At 37.7% G+C, this 22,664-nt stretch overlaps 1 long non-coding RNA gene across 2 annotated transcripts in view; it reads right to left on the bottom strand.

Moving 5' to 3' along the window:
* LOC126077732 (uncharacterized) overlaps positions 1–22,664 on the bottom strand; it is a 60,358-nt gene that overhangs the window by 21,440 nt on the left and 16,254 nt on the right. For both annotated transcript variants that reach the window (XR_007517839.1, XR_007517840.1), the window contains exon 2: positions 15,658–15,759. This is a non-coding gene — a long non-coding RNA (uncharacterized LOC126077732). The remainder of the gene's footprint in view (positions 1–15,657; positions 15,760–22,664) is intronic.

Raw genomic sequence — 22,664 nt, 5'->3', positions numbered from 1 at the left:
TTGATTTGGTGATTTCCTCTTCGAACTTCTTTTTGTTGGTGTAGACGAATCCAACTGATTTTTGTATGTTTATCTTGTATTCTGATACTTTGCTGAACTCTTCTATTAGTTCCAGTAGTTTTCTTGTGGATTCCTTAGGGTTTTCTGTGTACAAGATCATATCATCTGCAGATAGAGGTACTTTTACTTCTTTCTTACCAATTTGGATGTGCTTTCTTTCTTTTTCTAGCCCAATTGCTCTGGCTAGGACCTCCAGCACAATGTTGAATAAGAGTGGTGATAAAGGTCATCCTTATCTGGTTCCCATTCTCAAGAGGAATGCTTTCACACTCTCTATTTTTTTCTTTTTACATAGTCCCATTTTGCCTCCAACAGAGCTTGATTGTCTGGAGATAGCCTATGTTCTGGAGAGGAGCAACTCAGGAAACACCCTTCCCGACAGAGTGTGGGTTCTTGGTACAGAAATCCTTTCATGAGAGACTTGGTTCCAAGGTTCTCTACAAGGAAATTTGGTTTAATTTACCTCATCTGAGACATTTTCTTAGGTGGCCTGGATGTCACCTCTGATGGTGTTTGAAACTTTCCAGGCCAACACAGACTCTTTCTTTCACCTTTGGGAAGGATCACAAATATTCTTTGGAGGAAAAGGTGATGGCACACTAGAGATGGCTGCCTTTCCCTTTCACAGTGTATCCATATTGGGTTTTCCCAAGGGATGAGCTTGTGGGAATCCCCTCTGGGTCCATTTCTTTTTTGGACAGATTCTCCCATAGCCAATACTGACCAAAGACAAAACCTTCCAAGTGGGCCCCCCAGTCCTCCCATGAGAAAGGCACAGAACTTGCAAAGCTGAGCAGAGGAGTGTGCCTGTCTTTTGGGCAAAAAGATATTTTGCCAAACATTTTTTCAAAGTTTGTCATGTAATTTGCTGTAGCATGGATCCAAATTTTGAAGCTGGGAAATCACACAATTGAAATATGCACTCAGAAATAGATGTTCATCCATTAACATGAAATTCCTATACTTGGGGACTTTTGGTTTTATTTACCTTACCTGAGTCATCCCTGTGTTAAAGGTCCATTCCCAGTGAGGTCCTGGATGTGGCCACGGGGTGTGCTCCAATCTCCTCAAGCCAATACCAGATCAAAACAAGTGAAGCTTTCAGTCAGACTGGCTCGACAGTCTTGCTATGGGACTGGCTCCATGGTTACAGAGAAGTTCACATAGCAGGATTACGTATTCAGAAGCTGCTTTTCACCGAGCTGCACTAAATCCCCATATTATGCCAGCCAATATCTCTTGTAATTTATCACATAGACACAACTAAAGATTACTGATTAATTGAAGATTTGATATAGACAGATAATGGGTAAATTTCATGATATATTGCATGTTTGAAAAACATTGGTTTTCTCGTAATGCATTAAGATTACAACAACAACAAAAAAAAAAACACAGCTGAAGAGACCAGAACGTAATAATGATCAACTTAATGAGTCAATAGAGCGAAAACCAAGATAGTAAATATTCACACTTCTATTATGTTAGAATTCTTCTCATAGGGTCTTACATAGAATGATAATCATAGTAATGATCTAACAGTTATTGAATGCTTGCTGTCCTAATCATCACAATAACTCTATGACATAGGTATATCATTAATCTACATTACATAGAGGAAGACTGAGGTGCGAAAAAGGCAGTAACATTGCCCATGTGAACATAGCTAGTTAGAGAGGGAGCTAAGATTTGAATTCAGGTCTTTTTCTACCTCATTCCCTGTGCTTAACCAGAAAACTGCTTACAATGGATGCAGAATAAATGAAAAAATACATGACTACTTTTGAATTAAGTTGTAAACCTCTTTATTCCTATATAATTCTTTTTTTCCTATATAATACTTATTAAGTTATTTTGTGTCTATTTTGTCCAATAAAAGGAGCCCTGGTGGCACAGTGGTTAAGTGCTCAGGTGCAAACCAAAAGGTCAGTGGTTCAAATCCACCATCCCCTCTGTGGGAGAGAGATGTGGCAGTCTGCTTTCTTAAGGATTTACAGCCTTGGAAACCCTATGGAGCACTTCTACCCTGTCCTATAGGGTCATTATGAGTCAGAATAGACTCACTGGCAGTGGGTTTTGGGTATGTCCAATATAGCAAAATACATTCTCCCTAAATTTTAAATAAAATTTGTTAATGTAGACATAGTGCTACTCTGTATTACAGGGTCACTATGAGTCAGAGCCGACTCAACAGCAGTGGGTTAGATATGGCCCGACTTGTGTTAATTTTAAGTTTTACATGAGATTATGTTTACCTATCATCTATACAATGCGTAGTTGTCTTAATTCTTCAGTTTTATGAATATGTGGACCAAAAAATACCTTGTATTTTTTAAAGAGTGAAATCGAGTTATAGATTGCATTGGTGACTTATGTCAACACAATAGATCCGCTGAAGGCGCTGCTTCAGTGTTTGTTACGTGCCTGAGCCAGGTTTAACCCTGCATGGTAAACTTGCTCTAAAAATGCATGCCACTTTGGGGGGCCTGACTTATTGCCGAAGGGTCTTTCTTATTTGTTGTATAAATAACAGTCATTTTATGTAGACTCCATTATACATTTGCTACCACTCTCTCTTCCTTTTTAGGATTACTGAGGATTTTTATTTCACATTGTAAGTCCAAACCAGCTTTACTGTGTCCCTTAAAAAGAACTTCCCACAGAAGCATACCAAAGTCAATAAACAAGTAATAAAACTTTTAAAATACATTTTCTAGATTTTTCATCTATCACATATCCAAATAATAACTATTTTTGTATAAACCAAACCCTTTGCCATCAGTCTATTCCCACTCAGAGCAACCCTACAGAACAGAGTAGACCTTCCCCATAGGGTTTCCAAGGAGTGGCTGATGAATTTGAACTGCCAACCTTTTGGTTAGCGACTGAGCTCCTAACCACTGTGCCACCAGGGCTTCATTTTTTTTTTTTTTTTGTAGAGTGGTAAAGAAGTGATGTGATTACCTGCATAGTAAATGGGTTGTTTTGTTCATTTTCATATTATCTATGTCACTATAGGAAACCCTGGTGGTGTAGTGGTCTAGTGCTATGGCTGCTAACCAAAGGTTGGCAGTTCAAATCCGCCATGCACTCCTTGGAAACTCTATGGGGCAGTTCTTCTCTATCCTATAGGGTTGCTATGAGTTGGAATCGACTCGACGGCACTGGGTTTTTTGTTTTTTATTTTGGTTTTGCTTTGGGGAATAAATATGTAAAAAATAGGTTGGCTAAAAGGTCTTTGTCAAATAGGATGAAACTTCCTTTTGTCACACAATCAGGGGTTGGTAACCTTTTTATCTGTAGAGGGCCATATAGAAAGTATTTCAGGCTTTGCAGGTCATATGGTCTCTGTTGCAACTACTCAACTCTGTCATTGTAGCACAAAGTACAGATAATATGTCAACAAATGAGCATGGCTGTTCCCATAAAATTTTATTGACACTGAAATTTGAATTTCATATAATAATTCTTATGAATATATCCACATAAATCATATAATTTAAATTTTTTTTCAACTATTTAAAAATGTGAAAAGCATTCTTAGCTTGTGATCTGTACAAAAACAGGCAGTGGGTCATTGGCCCACAGGCTGTAGTTTGCCAACCCCTGCTATAATAAATTGTGAAATCAGATGTAGGTAAAAACAACTACGATAAAAATTCGTCAATAGAATGATTTAAAGTTGTTTGATAATAAATGTATAAAGACAGTGGGATTTTAATTATTGTAATTTACTTTTACTCTTTATCTCTGCTGGAATTTTTATCTGAAACTCATAATTCACTTTTGTTATCCTTCTGAACTTACAATGTTTTCTAAATACATTCTTTTCTTTTTCTTACTGCCAATCAGCCATTTTACACTCAATCTGTTTTCTTCAAATCCATGCTTTAATTTGCTATATTCTTATTATTTGTATCAGGGTTGTAAATGATAACACAGAGAATATGTTAGTTTCTTCTTTGTCCTTACCTTGATGAAAAGTATCATTTAACATGATTTAGGTTTTTATAAAAGCAATGTGTGTTTCTCTGTCTTTTTGTTAATATGAAATTTCCTTCTTCCCTCACCTTTCCCTTTATTGATAGATTATCTTTAAAATATGGTTATAAACTATCATAATTTTGGCTACTCTAATAACAATTTAATCTAAAATGGAGATTAATGGACATTTATAACATTGACCTTAGCAGAAATGATCAGAATATGGAAGATCTGAGCCAAGAGTGCAGCAGGACTCTAAGTTGAGTGATGACCTAAAATATGAACACACAAGATACTTATTTTAAAGATAAGGAGATAGAGACATAATATTGAAAGAGCGTTCAAAGCTTCTCCATTCGTCCAAGGAGAAAGGACAGGCAGATCATAAGAATCAATGACAAAAGTTCTGAAAGTTCAAAGGTGTCTCGTCAAACAGAGATGGGCTAGGCCAATAGATACAATTAAAGGACGCTAATTAGTTGGTAATTCAATAGACAGATTATGGGTAAGATTCATAAGCAAAACAGTGTTTGAAAGACTGGTTTTCTCATGGCACTGTCAATGTTACCAAAGGAAAAAAAAATCACAGCAGAAGTGAAGAGACCATTAAAAGTATGAACAACTTAATGAGTTGATAGGGAGGTTCGGCAGTTGGTAACAGGAATTCTGAGCTCAGGGGCCAAGGTTAAAAGATCACCATGAGTAGTGCGCATTGCAGAGCGAAAGACCAAGTATAGAAACTGCTGTAGAAGGCAGGACAACCACAGATAAGGTAGGGAGAAGGATAGGTATAAGACACATACTCATAGCCTGGAAACTGAGTTATTCAGGATAGATCAAAACTTCAGTGAAAACACCTGAACTTTATGTCCTTGCTAAAATTGGGAGAACACAGTCACAGATGAGGTCCTTGTGCTGGAGAATTAGAATCAGCAGGGCAAAGGAAAACAAAAACAAACAGACAAAAGAGCTGTGCTATAAGCAATAAAAAAATAAGAAAATCTTCATTAAGATCAGTTGAAGTAACACCTTGGTTGGATTACATATTGTTTATAAAGTGAAATCTGGTTCTTTCAATTTCTTCATTTAAGTTATATCACCAGTCAAGTACAATTCATAAAAAATCATTAATTAGAGATTCATTGATATTATTTTAATCATTTTAACTAAAAATATGATCATGGAAAATGCATATTTGATTGTTGCATCCTAAAATCTTATGCACATGCTGTGTTTGGAGAGGCCTTTTTGACCACATACTCAGCCTTGCACTTCATCAGTCCATCACTAAGTCCCACGCTATCACCCCCAAATTTCTCTCTACTTCTCTACTGCTTTCCTTCCTCATTGCCTCAGCTTAGTTCAGGCCTTTGCCCTTTCTCGCTGGGATCATTTAAAAATGTCTCTTCATATTCTTTCTTCACACTCGAGCCAGAATGATCTTTACAAAACAAAAATTGTATCATGCCACTTCCCCTTGCTTTTGGAACACAGTCCTATTACTGCTTAGCTGTGCAACTTTGGCAAAATACATTTATTCTCTGCGCCTCAGTTTCATTTTCTATAAAATCAGGAGTAGTAAAAGTACCTAGAGCATGGAATAGCTGTGAAGACTAAGTGTGATAAGTTTAGAACAGTGCACAGCCCACAGTAAGCACTTGAAATGAGTTACACATTATGTTTTTCATTTAGAATGACATCCTAATTCGTACCCTTCATGATCTTGCCCCTGCTTACGTATCTGGCTTTGTTCCTCATCAGTATACCATGTCCTCCCTGGTACTGCCATGCTGCTTTAGCCATACCGAACTAAATAAACCAGTTGCCATAGGGCCGATTCCTACTCATAGCTACCCCATGTGTGTCAGAACAGAACTGTGCTCCATAGAGTTTTCAACAGCTGGTTTTTTGGAAGTATGTCGTCAGGCCTTTCTTCCAAGGTACCTCTGGGTGAACTAGAGCCTCCAATATTTCAGTTAGGAGTAGAGCATGTTAACTGTTTATACCATTTTGAATCTGTAGTTGTTCTGAACCTTCCATTCTTTCTCTTGGATTAGAGCCTTTGCACATGCTGCTCTTTCTCTGCCTGGAATGTCCCTACCCACACAATTTTTCTGAGTAAATTGTATTCAGTCTTTGGAACACAGTTGCATAGTTATCTTCTTTGCACAGTCTTTCCTGGTCTCCCAAGCCTGGTCCAGGTACTCTTCCTAGATACCCTTTTGTACCGTGTTTATACCATTCTTCGTAAATCTCCGTTGTAACTGCTTACTTCTTTGGCTATCTCCTTCATTAGTCCAAAGATTCCTGAAGGCAGGGTTCCCTGTGGGAGGAGTCTATCACAGTCCCCGGCACACAGTGCACATGTAGTAAATATTTGTTGCTTTCATTAATGAACAGATCACTCGCGTGGAGGTAGCTACCCAAATGAAACAATCATACAATCATACCATGCGTGAAATAAAGAATTTGGCAAAAGAAGAGAAAATATTTTATCAAGTCCCATAATTGACTAAAATAGCCTTAAAAGGGCAATGGTCATATTCTTATCTGAATCATCGTACATCAAACTATGAGATTAAGTGATGTCCTTGATGTCTTGAATAAGTTTTATGGGATGATATGGCTGTTATTTCAAAACTGACACAAAGCATATTGGTGGGTAATTATACAAAGAAAATATTCTATCTGTCTCCTCAAAATATTTAAGCATACAGGAAATACATTAGCAAATGTGGTATCTGGAGGATATATACTGCTTAATCAAAATGAAAATTTGTAACCATAATACATCACACATTAAAAAACATACTGTAAAAATACACTTAATGCTATGTGTTATAAATTATTGCACCAGATAGGAAAAATCAAATCGGTAAGTTTACAGTTTATATTTCTATTTATAATTATTTCTTACTTTTTTTGGTTTTGTTTGTTTTAGTTAGAATCTCTGCCTTGACTCTGAGATGAACATGTTCGCTGAGACTAGCTTAAAAAAAAAAAAAAGCTTACTGGACTGTAATCCAGGACCTGGTGAAATACAAATATATTTTCATTCATCATGGCAGATGCTCTTTGCAACTTGAATTGTGTGAGAACAGAAGTTCAATTAATTCATGTTCCATTTGTTCTTCTGACAGAAAGAGGCCAAATGACACAGTGGAAAGAGTCTCAACCGAGTGTCAAGAGAAAACTCGTGTCCTAGAGTCCTCTTTGCCACTTAAAATAGCCTTGTGACTCTAAGTGCATCCTTCAATTTCTCTGAGGGTTAGCAATGGAAAAGAAAGACACTTCTTAAGTGGTGTAACACGGTGTGGTAGAAAAAGGTCTGAACACACAGGAGCACAAGGAGTCCTGGGCTTGCCACTGCTACTTGGGTGACCTCTGAACCAACCGTTTCCATTTTCTCTTTTACTCAATTGACATACATTAAGTGCTTGGGGTACACAAATAAAATATGTGCCTCTAATCTGGAGAAGCTCAGAATGTAGTGTGAGAGACATCCAAACCTCCAAATAATGTGGTCTCTAGCAGCTTCTCAAACTTTTATGTACACAGAAATCACCTGGAAATCTCAGAATGCAGATTCTGGTTCAGTAGATCTGTGGTGGGTCCTGAGATAGTGTGCTTCTAACAAGCTTCCAGGCTGTGGATACTGCTCATCAATGTATCAGTGCTCCTTAGTGCACTTGAGGGGCAAGTACGCTGAGATATAGAGAGATACTGTAGGAACACAGATGGTTAACATGTTTGGCTGCTAACCAAAAATTGGGAGGTTCAAGTCCACCCAGAGACACCTTGGAAGAAAGGCCTGGTGATCTACTTCCAAAAAAGCACCCACTGAAAACCCTATAGAGCACAGTTCTACCCTGATACACATGGGGTAGCTATGAGTCAGAATCGACTTGATGGCAACTGGTCAACTGGTAGGAACACAGAAGAAAAGCTAACTCAACCAGGAAGGCTCCACAGATGAACTATGATGGAGTTAAGGGATGAGTAACAGAAGGTGAAAAAGGAGGCATCAAATGCATTTGAGTAAAGGGAATATTTATATATGGCATAGACATGTGAATGGACATACAGTGAGCGTGGAAAAAAGATGGCAAACTAGGGGAGGTATATTGAACAGAGACCAATATCTGCAAAGTACAATATTCCATTTGAGAATGATGAAGCCTTGAATTACTTTAATGCATTCATCTGATTATTCACAGATAAGTTTTGTAAAAGGTGTGTGGTGGAGCGGGCCTAATGAAGGAAGGGGTGATGAGAATGGAAAAAAAGAAATAGCTCTTTCCCAATACATTCATGAGTAGAAATGACAGGACCAGATGCCTGATCGAATGTGGTTTAGGGTAAAAGAGGATGCAGGGATGATTGTAGCTCAGGTGACTGGGAACAGTGTTGTCATTGCCATTGTTTTTTAATTGAGATGTGGAATACAGCAGGAGAATCAAGTTGGTATTGGGGAGGTGAAAAATGAAGCTGAGTTTTGAACACGGGAAATTTAAGAGCTGAGGGACAGATCTTCATGGCTATTCTAGGTCTGACAATCTATGGCTGCTCTCCCATTATTAAGCCCATGGTCCTTGAATGCTGCATAGAATTACTACTTTATTTGGTAATAAGTCAAAAAACAACTTTGCGGAAGAATTATCATTTTACCCTCCTTTCATGAGCCCCTTCAGGGATTTTCTTTTCTAACTTATAAATTTTCTTTGTGTATTCCTTCAAAGTTGACTATTATAACTTTTAATAGTGTTATAATTTTTTTTGAATACAGCATCTGTTCGTCTTGCCCATGGGTGGGTCATATAATACAATTCATTTTCTGTGTCTTTTCCTCTTAATTAATGCCTGCATCCTTGCAGCTGCTTTTTCTGAAAAGCGATTATTGATCTTATTTTCTCCTTTGACACTATTCTTTCATTTCTCATGGGCTATATCTGATTATTGTCCAGAGTCTTTAAATAAGTTGTTCTGAAATAGTTTGTCATGACAGTAATTCTTTTTGGTAGTAAATAATAAGTCTTAAAAAAAAAAAAAGTGTTTTGTTAAGCCACTGGGATCTGAGGACAATTTTTTATAGCAACTTGTCCTAGTCTATCCTGACTACACGTTGGTCCGTAACACATGCTCTACAAATGTTAATTTTCTTCTTTCCTTTGACAATAATTTAGGTCACAGGTAAATGAAATAATCTTTCAACTGAAAAAAAAAAATTAAAATTGAGGTCATAAAATATTTATGTATGCATGCAATATTTTCTTATTCCAGATCCTGAGACAAACCAAAAGTGGAGTATGATAGCTGAGAAAGTAACTGTGTCCTGTGCTAAGGTGACATTAAAAATCTGTTAGGTGTCAGAAAAAGTCACCTCTTGTTAAAGATTACTTCTCTCATTTCTCTAAACCAAATTATTTAAGTTTAAAAATAGCAGAAGGACCTTATGAAAAAAAACATATAAATACTAAAAATCCCAGCTTGAGGTTTCAGCCACTATTCTTAACATAACTTCAGAGAGTTTTGACAGTCATTGCTACAAATAGAAGACTTCCAGGAAGGAATTATTCAAACAAAAGAAGTCTTTTATTTTCGCTCCAAAATTGGGACATGGGGAGAAAGATGAGAGTAAATATAATTTCAAGTTTTCTGCTCAAACAAACCTAAATGCTTCTGCCTAGCATTCAACGTCTTGATGATATGTTCTCATTTGCTAACCAACCTCATTTCCCACTTTTTCCCAACATAGGCTCCATTTTAATCAAGTCTCCTCAAAGTCCACAAATAAGTCACATTCATCCTTTCTTTACCTTTATCCATTTGCCTGAAATGCCCTTCTCCCCTACTTGGAGAATGAGCTCTGAGTTCACTTTCCGTAGTTGTGTATTGTCCTTTATAATTCAGTGGTGTTTTACGCCTCAGGAGTTTGTCTCTTAATTGGACTATAAGCTTCCCCAGAAGAGGAAGAATTTTTACGCTTTACCTACACTACCCAGAGCCCTGGCACAGTATTGAACACACCACCAATGGTCAATAAATACTTGTTGGTTGATTGGTTTGTGAGTGAGTGAGGGGTGGGTAATGTAATACAAGCAGGGAGAGCGGAAAATTGAAGTGGCTTCAGCAGAAGGGCCAGTGACTGAAGCCAGAATCAGTCCCTGGGAGGGGAAGCTTGAAAGTCATTTTCTACAGTTTCCTCAAGCTCTAAAGCTATTACCAATTAGTGACTGTTTAACAGTAGGCTTACCACAACTGGCCCATAGAAAATGAAAGTGCACTGTGAGATGCTTCAAAACTTGCCTGCTTGGGAATTGCTCTAGGAAGATGGAGAAAGAGGCTCTGTAAATGATACTGCTCACATTCTACATATTAGGCATTGCATTCTCCACTATTGCCTCCACTTTTGAGAAACAGATATGCAATTACTGGTTACAACATTTATTTATGTCATTTCATCCAAACTGTCAACCAAAGTAAAGACGCAGCAAAATGTGGTTTTAGGTAACAATGGGGTTTAATTTAGTTAACAAGGTTGCAATGCATATTCATGCAATGTGTGTTAGCACTAATAAGTAAAACGGATTAAGATGTTTGGGTAGGTTTTTCTCAGCTGCCTAGTTGTACCATACCCTGTTAAGATTGTTATTTTCTGGTATATTAGGTTAAACTCATGTTGAATTAAATTTGGTGTTTCTAAAAGGAAAGGTCATGTGGTAGAATCAGGGCCACGAACTGAGCTGCTTAAGTGGAAGTAGAGGAGGGAAGGGATTGAGTCAAAGTTAAAGTGAACTCCATTCATTCATTCAATAAGTATTTACTGAATGCTAGGCATTGTTCTAGGTATTGAGGAAATAGAAGTGAAAAAGATAAATACGCTTTCTGCAACCTTGGACCTCACATCCCATTTGGGGGGATAGACAATAAGCAAATGAACAAATGATCAAGATAGCTTCAGACAATCGTAAATGATATGAAGAAAATAAAACGGTGATATAATGAGTGAGGAGGGAAGGGGTACTGAAGAAAGGTTCTCTGAGGAGGAAGCAAGGGCCTCAAGGACACAAGGAAGAGAGCCTTGCCCCAATGTAGGTAGAGAGTCACATCAAAGATCTTTAGGCTGGAGTGAGCTTAGTGTGTTTGAGGAATAGTAGGAAGGCCAGTGGATAAGATTGTGGTGCAAGGAGAAATGTGGTGTGGATGAGAGGAGAGAGAAAGATATGAGGCCAGATACATATAGCATAGGAAGAAGTTTGGGTTTTAACTTAATTAAAGGTTAATTCCACACTACCTGTTGTATTGATTCTGGTAATACCTATACATACTCTACTTTTGTTGTCTACCTATTTCTTGGTTGTAACTTCAGATCTCCCTTCTCTTGTCCTGGCTGCTGTTCTGAGGAATCTACTGTATTTCAAACAGGAAGACAACGTCTTTGAGGGATTATTTGGAGAAAACACCTACCCTGTGACACTAGGCATTCCTCATAAACAATACCTAACCCTCAAGTGTGGCTATTTTTAATAAATCTTGTACTAGTTATGAAACCAAAATCAAAATATGAAGATGGGTCAAATGATGTACCTTTTAGAAGCTTTATTTAATCTCTTATTGTGTTGGTGCCAGGGACAATTTATCTATTAGGCACAGTAGGCTCAGTACGTAGTACCCACAATACTTTGAAAGGCCCTTAGAAAATGTTTTAATTTCTTTTAAACTAGAAGAAAAAAGACTAATTTTAGTTCAAAGAAAACAAGCAATATTAGTATATTTGTCTTTGTACCAGTGCGATCATAAAATCTCACTTTTAGTATTTTTATAGATGAAGGGGCCTATGAAGAAAAAATGTCCAGGGCCTATGAAAGGCATAATGTGGCCCACCTTCATGCTTATACCAGAATAGACTCTAAGGTACTGTATACTTTTCAAAACAATTATTACTTTCACAAAAAAACTTTTTTTTTGTTGTTCATTCTAATTTATTAAATCACTGGACTCTAGATTATTTGAATAGCTAATAGTAAAATTTTTTGTGAACCCCCTTGATGTGTATTTATTTATAAATTAAATACATCTATTACCATACTAGTACCTGTCACTATCAAGTTAACTCATGACTCATGACGATTCTTTATGAGGTATTCTTTACAAGGAACTGTGCTGGGTTTTCAATGGCTGATTTTTTGGAAGTAAATCACTGGCCTTTCTGTACTATTGTAAGTATCCGGTGTAACACATATAGAATAATAAATGTATAAATAGAAAAATTTAAAGGCTAGATTAAAGATGAAATAAATAATATGTTCAAATAACTTTTAAAATTATTAATGATTGTCATGGATTGAATTGGGGCCCCCCAAAATATCTGTCAACTTAGTTCAGCCATGAGTCCCAGTATTGTGTGATTGTCTAACATTTTATGTGATTTCCCTATGTGCTGTAATAAAATAGATTAGAGGCAATTATACTGATGAGGTCTACAAGATTAGGTAGTGTCTTAAGCCAATCTCTTTTGAGATATAAAAGAGAGAAGCGAGCAGAGAGACATGGGGACCTCACGCCACCAAGAAAGCAGCGCTGGGAGCAGAACTCATCCTTTGGACCTGAGGTTCGTGCACTGAGATGCTTCCAGACCAAGGGAAGACCGAGGACAGGAACTTTCTCCAGAGCCAACAGAGAGAGAAAGCCTTCCCCTGGAGCTGCCACCTGAATTTGGACTTCTAGCCTACTGGACTGTGGGAGAATTAATTTCTCTTTGTTAAAGTCATCCACTTATGGTATTTCTGTTATAGCAGTGCTAGATGACCAAGACAATGATCTATAAAATATTTTCTCTTAAAATTATTAATGTTTTTAGTAAAAGCAATGTAAGTTAATATGCTGAATTTCTTTGAAAGTCTTAACATTTTGTGATCTGAGAATTCAGTTATAAGTTCAGGTTTTTTTGGTACTTGGTTTTGAGGGCTATCATAGCTGAAAAAGATACTTCACCAAAGTGTCTACATTCCAATGGAGAAAGTATAACTAGGGGTGTTGTTAGTTGGCATCAAGCCAACTCTGGCTTATGCAACGGCAAAACCAAAAACGAACCCGTTGCCATAGTTGATTCTAATTCATAGTGACCGTATAGGACAGAGTAGAAACCCCCATAGAGTTTCCAAGGCTGTAAATCTTTATGGAAGCAGACTGCCACATTTTTCTCCCACAGAGCAGCTGGTGGGTTTGAACTGCCAATTTTTGATTGTGTATTAATTATGCAAATGTTTTATTGAAATTCAACAACTTGGTATCTTCTTGGATACCAATCACTTATTCTTGTCACCTAATCAGAAGTTTTTGCATTGTTGTATTTTTAGCAATAAGTTCAAGACTCACTGAAATTAATCATTTGGAAGATTTTCAAATAGGTTATAAATATGTTACCAAGTTATTTTTTTTTTAATTAAGAAGCAGTTATGAGAGTATTTTAGCATCAAAATCACATAACAATGGAAACATTTCTAAGGGTTGCTTTTCAAAATGATTTCTTTTGAAAAGCAATTAGTGAATCACTCATTGTTAAGACATTGTCTTTATCCTGATGTGCCGGATTAAAGATAAGTCTTTAAAAAAAAAAAAAATATATGTACAGGGTAGCACATGAAGACCCACCTAACATAGCAGCAAAGGTCATCGAATTTGGAGCACTGCTCTAATTGGTAAAGCAAAAACAAGTAATTCATTTTATATTTCAACAACCACTTCAAGTACTTCAATGCAATAACTAGTAAACCTCTATGTTGTTGTTAGGTGCCGTTGAGGACGGCCATTGTTTTGTTCTGTTGTACACGGGGCCGCTATGTGTTGGAACCGACTTGACAGCACCTAACAACAACAACAGATTAGCAGAAAACATTCAGAAAGCTATGAAATATGCATTTTCTCATCAAGACTAAGACAGCAAATTTTGATCTTCAACAATAGTTTTTTTTTTCACTGAATTTTTGTTTCTTATAAAACTATTGTATAATGAAACAATAAAAGTATGCTGTGTGCTTAGCAATAAAAAAAATCCAACGGAAGAAAAATATTTCTGTGACTTTAGCATGATGAAAGGATGCAGAAGCAAATGTTACTTATGTTGAATTTTTAAAAACTTCAACCTACTTTTATTCAAAATAGAGAAAAAAAAAAAAAAAAAAAGCCTGGGAAAACAAACCAGGTTTGAAGTAACAGGTCCACAAGAAAAATTCTATTCAGTTCATTATCTAACTTAATAAAAATCAAGAAGCCACAAGAAAAAAAAGGCATTAGTGGTTTAGAGACATAATAACAGGAAATCAAAAGAGTACCTTAATAGCTGAGATAAAGTTATTTAATTAATTTTATTTTCGATTTAAAGTCAACTATAACTTCAATTGCTAGAAATTCAATTCACATTTGAAGCAAGTCTGAAACTTGGCTTTGAAGAATATTCCTGAGTGTTTTACAGTAGTTTATTGTTGTTAGGCGCCATCGAGTTGGCTCCGATTCATAGCGTCCGTATGTGTAACAGAACAAGACCCTGCCCGGTCCTGTGCTATCCTCATGATCATTGTTATGCTTGAGCCCATTGTTGCAGCCAGTGTCAATCCATCTTGTCGAGGGTCTTCCTCTTTTTTGCTGACTCTCCACTTTACCATTCATGACGTCCTTGTCCAGGGACTGGTCTCTCCTGATAACACGCCCAAAATTTGTGAGACACAGTCTTACCATCCTTGCTTCTGAGGAGCATTCTGGCTGTACTTCTCCAAAGACGGATTTGTTCATTCTTTTGGCAGTCCATGGTATATTTGATATCTTCGCCAACACCACAATTCAGAGGTGTCAATTCTTCTTTGGTCTTCCTTATTTATTAGTGTTGTCTAGATTGTGCCAATCTACTTTTATTCAAAATAGAGAGAAAAAAAAAAAAAAAAAGCCTGGGAAAACAAACCAGGTTTGAAGTAACAGGTCCACAAAAAATTCTATTCAGCTCATTAAATTTGCCTTGGTCTAATCCATATTTACCAACTTACCTCCTTCTAGCTATTTTCATCATCTTCTATCATTAAACTAAGACAGTAGTTCTCAGTCTTGAAACTGGTAGAAATAACCTCCTGGGGAAAGTAATAGCTACCAACCTTGATGACCACGCCTTCTCTGTCTACTTTGAGGCTTCCTCTTCCTCCTCTTGCCCTCTAAATGTTCCTGCCTGAGGTTTGTTCTTCAAGTCTCTACTTTTTACTTTTCACAGCCTTGCCTCTGATAATTTCATTTATCCCCATGATTTCAATTATTGCGTCTATGCAGAAGAATCCCAAATCGGTATGCCTAGCTGACATGTTTCCAGCTACAGGCTCACAGTCCAACTTTCTGCTGGTCATATACATTTGGATATCCTACAAGCAGTGCAAATTTAATGTCTATAAAACCAAGAGACGTAATGTCTACATTGTTAATTTAATTCCTCCCACTTCTGTTAATTCCCCATTCCCCTATGTACCTTGCTTAGAAGCTAGAGCTTGAGTCCTCCCTTTCCTCTCCTGCTGTCCCCACCCTCACTATTGTCACATGCATTATTTTTAATAACTTCTCAGGTACTCTCCTTACTTCCAAATGAGGAACATGTCCACTTGAATCATCATTCTAAAGCATGGCTTTAATCGTGTCTTGCATCTTCTTAAAAACCTTTAGTCATTTTCTTGCAAATACCTATAGAAAAATATTTAAATCCCTTAATCTGGTAACCCCAAATTTCATGATGTCTCTTATTTTTCTAGGTTCATCACCCATCATCTTACTACTTATAGCTTATACATTAAAGCTGAACTTTATTACTTAGTGTTTTCCAAATGTAGAATGCAATATTGTTCCTTCACCTTTGCTGATATCATGCCTATTGTCTCTAGTTCTTGTAGCACTATACGACCTTCAAGACTCAGTTCAAATTATACCTTTTCCAAGAAGCATTACCTGGTAGTTTCAGCTAGCTGTGCTCTCTCTATTATTTATTTTGATGGGCACCATGATGAATTGGAAAAGACATGGGCTTGGGAATTCTGGGTTTCAAAGCCATTCTGTTAAATTTGTGACAATAGGAAAATGATTTTACCAGTTCAAATCTTGTTTTTCTCATCTATAAAATGGGTATAGTACAGCTAACCAAGAATCACTCTGTATAGTGTGATTGATGTTACAGGAGAGAGGCCAGTTGACAGACCGCCAAGAAGCCTGAGAAGGTAGAATTTTCCTTCATTCAGGTATATCAAATGCCAACTATGGACCAGACTGGAAACTAGAGGATGATAAAATAAACATAGTCTCTGCCTTTATGGAGCCAACAGTCTTACAACCTAAATTCACTTCAGCCCAGAGTCTACCCTTTACTTTGCAGACTCAGTTACTTGATCGCACCAGTAGCCTAGAATTGATTATATTAATGGATGGCTCTTTCTAACAACACCCTTAAAAGGATAATATGTGAAACTACAGTAACAATTTCTTATTTGTACTGAAAATGTAACTGTCAAGCAGACTGGCCCTTCAACATTGGTTTAGCCAGGTAGCCACATGAAAATCAGAATGAGAGGATGACAAGATTTGAATATTTGATGGACTCAAGTCTGATAGCCAGATAGGTCAATCTGCAAAAGAGCTACATACACTTTCTTTCTTAAGACATATTTGTCTTAAGAGGTTATAAAAATGTTATCAAGTTTTTTTTTTTTTTTTTTATTAAGGTGATTTAAAGATCTAATTAATCAATCTGACTACTGTTAATTTGTGCTGGCCTATGAGCAGTTATCTTAAGAAGACTGGTCACTTCTTTCCTCTAACCCACTTTACTTCTCAAAACCAAAAAATTAAACCTGTTCTTTTGAGTCGATTCTGGCCTATATTGACTCGAGAGGACAGAGTAGAACTGTCCCATAGGGTTTCCAAGGAGCAGCTGGTGGATGTGAACTGCCAACCTTTTGGTTAGCAGCCGTATCACTTAATTACTGCTACACAGTTCTACTTTGTCCTCTAGGGTTGCTATGAGGCGGAATAGACTTGATGGCAATGGGTTACTTCTCAAAGGGCAATGATAATCATCAAGTGCAGACGGAAGCCCCATTTTCTTATACTGCTACCAATTTCTTGCCAGGTAGGGATAAGGATATAATGAGATAATGAATATAAAATGCCTGGAATTCAGGGGCTGGTTTTCTATCTCTTGCAGCATTTATCACGTCCTGGCCTATTTAGTCTCTTAAACATTCAACTCTGGACTAACACTTGAAATGTGGGGGATTAGGGCAAGTGAACTCATTCTCCATTTGGCCCTCCTGGAACTATTCAGAAGTGTAAGCCTGACAGACATCCTCTTTCTCACAGGTATGAAGGAAGGCAGAAGGGATGGCACCTGGAATATCTAGGCCCACGACTGGCCCTGGAATGATCTCTCTCTCTTCTTTACCTCAGTTTCCCAGTATTGCAAAAGAGGTTCCTAAATATTCCTATGGATCTTTATGTTAGGGATAGAAATGGCTTGCCATAGATCTCTGCATAGGGTGTCACCTAATGCTAGGCTGGGGGTAATGTTGAGAGGAAAGGGTAAAACTTTAGAACTAAATTTTGAACAGGATTTATGAATCCTTGGGTGGGAAGAGAAATCATGGGAGAAGAGAGAATGAACTCAATTGAATATCTACCATTAGGCAAGGTGGCAGCTCAAAGACAGGATTTCAATTAAAAAAAAAAAAAAAGTCATTATTTTCACAATATGAATTGTACTCCTATTAAATTCTGTGTTTGCTAACATATTCTTTAAATGTCTTGAAGGCTGAGTGAGACAAGGCCTAAATCAATTCTCAAAAATTAATCAATTGGTATACATGTTGTCTATATATAACCCACATATTGCTTAAGCCCCATTCTGAGAGACATATTTGGAGGTTGGAAAATGTGAAATTCAGCCCTTAGATGGCATTAGGCTTAAGTAGGCTAGGCTGGTACCAGAAAAAAAAGGAGGTTGAAATCCTATTTCCAGTGTCCTAATATCGCTTTGGAAACCCTGGTGGTGGTTAAGTGCTACGGCTGCTAACCAAGAGGTCGGCAGTTCAAATCCACCAGGCGCTCCTTGGCAACTCTATGGGGCAGTTCTACTCTGTCCTATAGGGTCGCTATGAGTCGGAATCGACTCGACAGCAGTGGGAGTGGGTTTAATATCACTTTAATATTCAAGTCCCCAATAAAAGAGAGATCTCTAAGATATATTGGCTGGGCATGAGTAGAAGAGAAAATATAGAGTCAAAGTAACCTTAACAGAATAATGTCTCTGGCTTTTCCCACATGCACTCCACAGGCCATTTTGGCTCTCAGAAGCTGTACACAATAGTCATTATAAGCTGTTAACCGTTATTACCCTGTATCTATCTATCTGTCACTAAGCTCATTCCAAATGCTTACACAAACACAGCAAGATAATAAAATAACAGCAACAACAAAAATATACCGAGGAAAGTCAAAGTCAATGCAGAAAATAAGGAAAGGAAAATAAACTAAACCAGGAGTATTATGTACACACAGAATGCAGGATTTGGGAATGGGTATACTTGCTATAATTGGAATGCAATACTGGCACTGAGCTTTCTTATACTGAGATTTGATCTTTGCAGGTATGTTCAGATTTACCTGGAAAATCCAAGTTCCTAAACCCATGGTGCATTGCTGGTTTAAAAACTGTTACCTGAGATGTTAGATTTCTATAAAATGTTTCTTAAGGGAATTTCCATTTCCATTTTGTCTTGCCACTATCACAATCTTTCTGCTTTTGCCTTCTTTCGTTCTTTTTTTTATCTAACCCTGGCTTTCCCTTAAGACATTCATTTAAAGTGTAGTCCTTGGATTTACTGGCATTGCAGCTTAAATAAGAGATACCTAATTTGTTCACATTTCAAAAAAAAATCAATGAGACCAGAACTACACCAAGCTACTGAAAATAATAAAAGCTGATATATAAAATAGCTACACTTTAAACTTTCATATGAAAAGCTGGTGGCGGAATCACTGCGAGCCATCTGGAGCTCAGGGGTCTATGAGGGTGCACATGTTTGATCTAATAAAGGCAACCATGCACAGGTGTGCTGAGAGGCACTCACTAAGAGTCATGCTTCCAGGGCTGGAGAATAAAGCATGTTCTCTGGAGCACTGTTATCGTTTTCTTTTCCACTTTAAAAAAAAAAAAAAAAAAGAGAGAAATTGTACTGAATGTAGTTTATAAAAGTGTCAGATTGACAGTTTTAGAGCCCCAAATTTCTTCTTTCCATAAAGACAGCACAGTACCGGCAGGAATACTACAAACCTGCAGAAACCAGTTAAGGGGACTTAATTAGGGCATTATAGGAACTCAGAAGCACGCTAAAATTTTTACATGAATCAGATTGAGCATCCAAAGGTCATCATAGGAGATAAATGGATAAATTAATAAGAATTTTAGATAGCTTTGCACGTCAACTCAATTATTGCTCCTAGAACTTCCATTTTTAATTAGGTAAAAAGATTATTTGAAATGGCTATTCATGGGAGACAGTCACTTAGCAGAGGGAAATGGGTTCTACAAAGGGCAGTGGTGGTTCAGTGGTAGAATTCTTGCCTTCCATGTGGAACATCTGGTTTTGATTCCCAGCCAATACACTTGAATGGCAGCCACTAGTCTGTCAGTGGAGGCTTGTGTGTTGCTATGGTGGTGTACAGGTTTCAGCAGAACTCCTAGTTAAGATGGACTAGGAAAGAAGGCCTAGTGATCTACTTCTAAAAAAAAAAAAAAAGTCAGCCAGTGAAACTCTATGGATTATAACAGTCCAATCCCTTTATGCATAGGGTTGCCAGGAGTTGGAGACTGACTCAAAGGCAGCTAACAACAAGTATAACAACAACAATGGGATATCTAATAGTTGTGCTCCTCTAAAATAGGACCTTCATCAGTTGATCACAGCAACACCCATCTGTCTTCAACCAAAAACCAAACTCACTGCCTTTGAGTTGATTACAACTCATTGTGACCCCATGTGTTACAGAGTTGGATGAATAATTTCTTTTACAAGGATAAGCACAAAGCTGATTCCTGTGAGGCAGAAGTTAAAGATGTCCCAAATGTCCAACTTTTCCAAACTTCTTCATTTCTAACATCAGTTACTCCTCCTCTCCTTAGTACGCTTCCTCCGGTTTCTGGGTTCCATAATTTGCTGCAGTGTCTCACAGAACTCACAAACCACCAAGGGAATAGCTTACATGGTTGTGGAGGTAGGCAAGTCCCAAATCTTTGGGTCAGGTGTCAGACTGGAGGTTTCTCCTGACTTATGTGGTTGCAGGGACTTAACAAACTCAAATCAGAAGGTCAGACAACAGGCTGCTGGCTCACAAGGCTGGAAGCTGACAAATCAGGTCAGATAATAGGCTGCTGGTTCAAGCTCCAAGAACTGGAGGTCAGAGGATGATGAGCTGGATACAGGATCCAGAACAAGAGAAAGAACTTTGCCAGAGCATTCATATATTTTGAATGCAGACAATACCCTCAACAAAACTCCCCTTAATTGAGCAAGCAGGTGCAAGGATGTGACTTGAATAAGGTTAGTAGGGAGGTGACTGAGGTAAGATTGGTGACTGGAGTCACACCCTCAAGTAAGGCAGTGACTCAAGATACATCCCACCCTAATTCTGCCTCATTAACGTAACGGACAACTCACTTCCAAATGGGACCATAACTACAGGCATACAGGTTAGGATTTATAACACATCACAAAATGGAGGATGATTACATCAGATCAAAAATGGAGGACAATTACATCAGACCACAAAATGGAGGATGACTACATCATTACATAACTGCCAAACCATTGGAAATCATGGTTCAACCAAGCTGACACATAACCATAACCATCACAGGTTCCACACACCTTATCTGCATTAGCAGCAGGCTATCCAATGCCCTTGGTGGGCCACAAGTACCTTATTTGCATAGTCCCACCCAATCATTGCATGTGAGTCACAAAGACTACAGCTAGAAGGGCCACATTAAGTAATTCGCTGCACCGCAAGAGCAGAAATGAGCTCCATGGGGCTTTCTCAGCTATTATTTTTATGGAAGCAGATCCTAAGGATTTTTTCCATGATATCGTTGTGTGGTTTTGGACAATCAACCTTTCAATTAGTAGCCAAGGGCATACCATTTGCTCCACTCGGGAACCTCCTCCTATCTTAAAAGAACTTAAAGTGTTAATATTATTCTCCTGAGTTTATATTACTCAGGCATGGACTTCATCTTCTGAATGTCATGAAAGAATGTATGGCCTCTAGATCAGACAGGAGATGTTGAAGCCTTTTCTGCAAGTACAAATTGCTTGCTTGAACAGTTACCCCTAAGCAGAGGGGCTAAAGAAGTCTGGTTTTAACTCTTCTAAGGGCACAAGCACGTATTTGTTCCTGCTACATTTTCCACTCCTGGAGGCTTATTGGCAGGCATTTGACCACTTTAGTACATTTTGGCATCATGGTGGATACTGGCGCAACTGCCTAAAAAACAAGGAAGTTGGTCTGTACCACATTTGAGTGTTGAGAGCCATTTGTATGAAAGGATGCTTCCTGGAGGAGTGATTGTGTGAAACTTTTGTGTCTTTTGGCTTCTGTGCAGTGAGATAAGGCTTGCTAGTGTGTTTACTATTTCCTTTGTGTTATTGGGAAGGTACGGTTACTGGCATTTGGAAATATTCCAGTAAATGAGTTATTTTTTGTGAAAATGGTTTGGGATGCACTTTCTGGGCAATGGGACTGATATGTACCACGTGTGATGTGTTTCATGGAATCTGGGACTGATATGGCCAGCTAGCATTAGTCACCGACCTGATGACATCTTTTACAAAGTCTTCGCCTCCCTGATAACAGCAGGGTGCTAAATTATGTCTGGTTCGTAAGGATGGAGAGCATCTCCCAATCAAAACAACCAGAAGGTGATGCAGAGAATGCAGGACTCAGAAGAAGCATACCCAAACAACTATTATGTGCAGAAAATGCAAAGGACCTTTATGTGTCACCTCATGTTTTCTAAAGTTTCACTCAAAATCAAACTGATAACAATTATATGCAGCTGGTGCAATGTTTATTTAGTATTTTGCGTGTATTTTTTGCAAAGTTGAGTAAGATATTTTATGGCTCAAGTGTAACCAGGAAGTGTGATGCACTTCATGGGACTGATATGTACCATGTTTGTGATGTACTTCATGGAACATGGGACCAATATGGCCCACTTGCAATTGGCACCCCATGTTTTTCAAATAACAAAAAACTACTAACAATGATTCAGTATCCATTCCGCTAGTGAAAAAACATGGCATAATCAAAAAATTAAAAAAAAAAAAATTCATTCTTTAAAGCGTTGCTAAGATTTAATGAGGAATCTTTTTCTCCTTCTGGGAGCATTTGTCAATTCTAAAGGATTGCTGAAAGGCTGAGTAACACTTTTTATATTATTGCGGGGGGCATAAGGATAGAAGACTACCAAGATGGGAAGGAGAGTTTCTGGTTAGCGTACCTTGATTTGTGTTGGGTCACCAAAAAAAAAAAAAAAAAAGTAATAG

The sequence above is a fragment of the Elephas maximus genome, chromosome 6 (genome assembly GCF_024166365.1).
Source record: "Elephas maximus indicus isolate mEleMax1 chromosome 6, mEleMax1 primary haplotype, whole genome shotgun sequence".
In the NCBI taxonomy this organism is placed as follows: Eukaryota; Metazoa; Chordata; class Mammalia; order Proboscidea; family Elephantidae; genus Elephas; species Elephas maximus.
The sequence above is the reverse complement of the archived record's forward strand: the minus strand, read 5'-3'. Positions and strand labels throughout refer to the sequence as shown.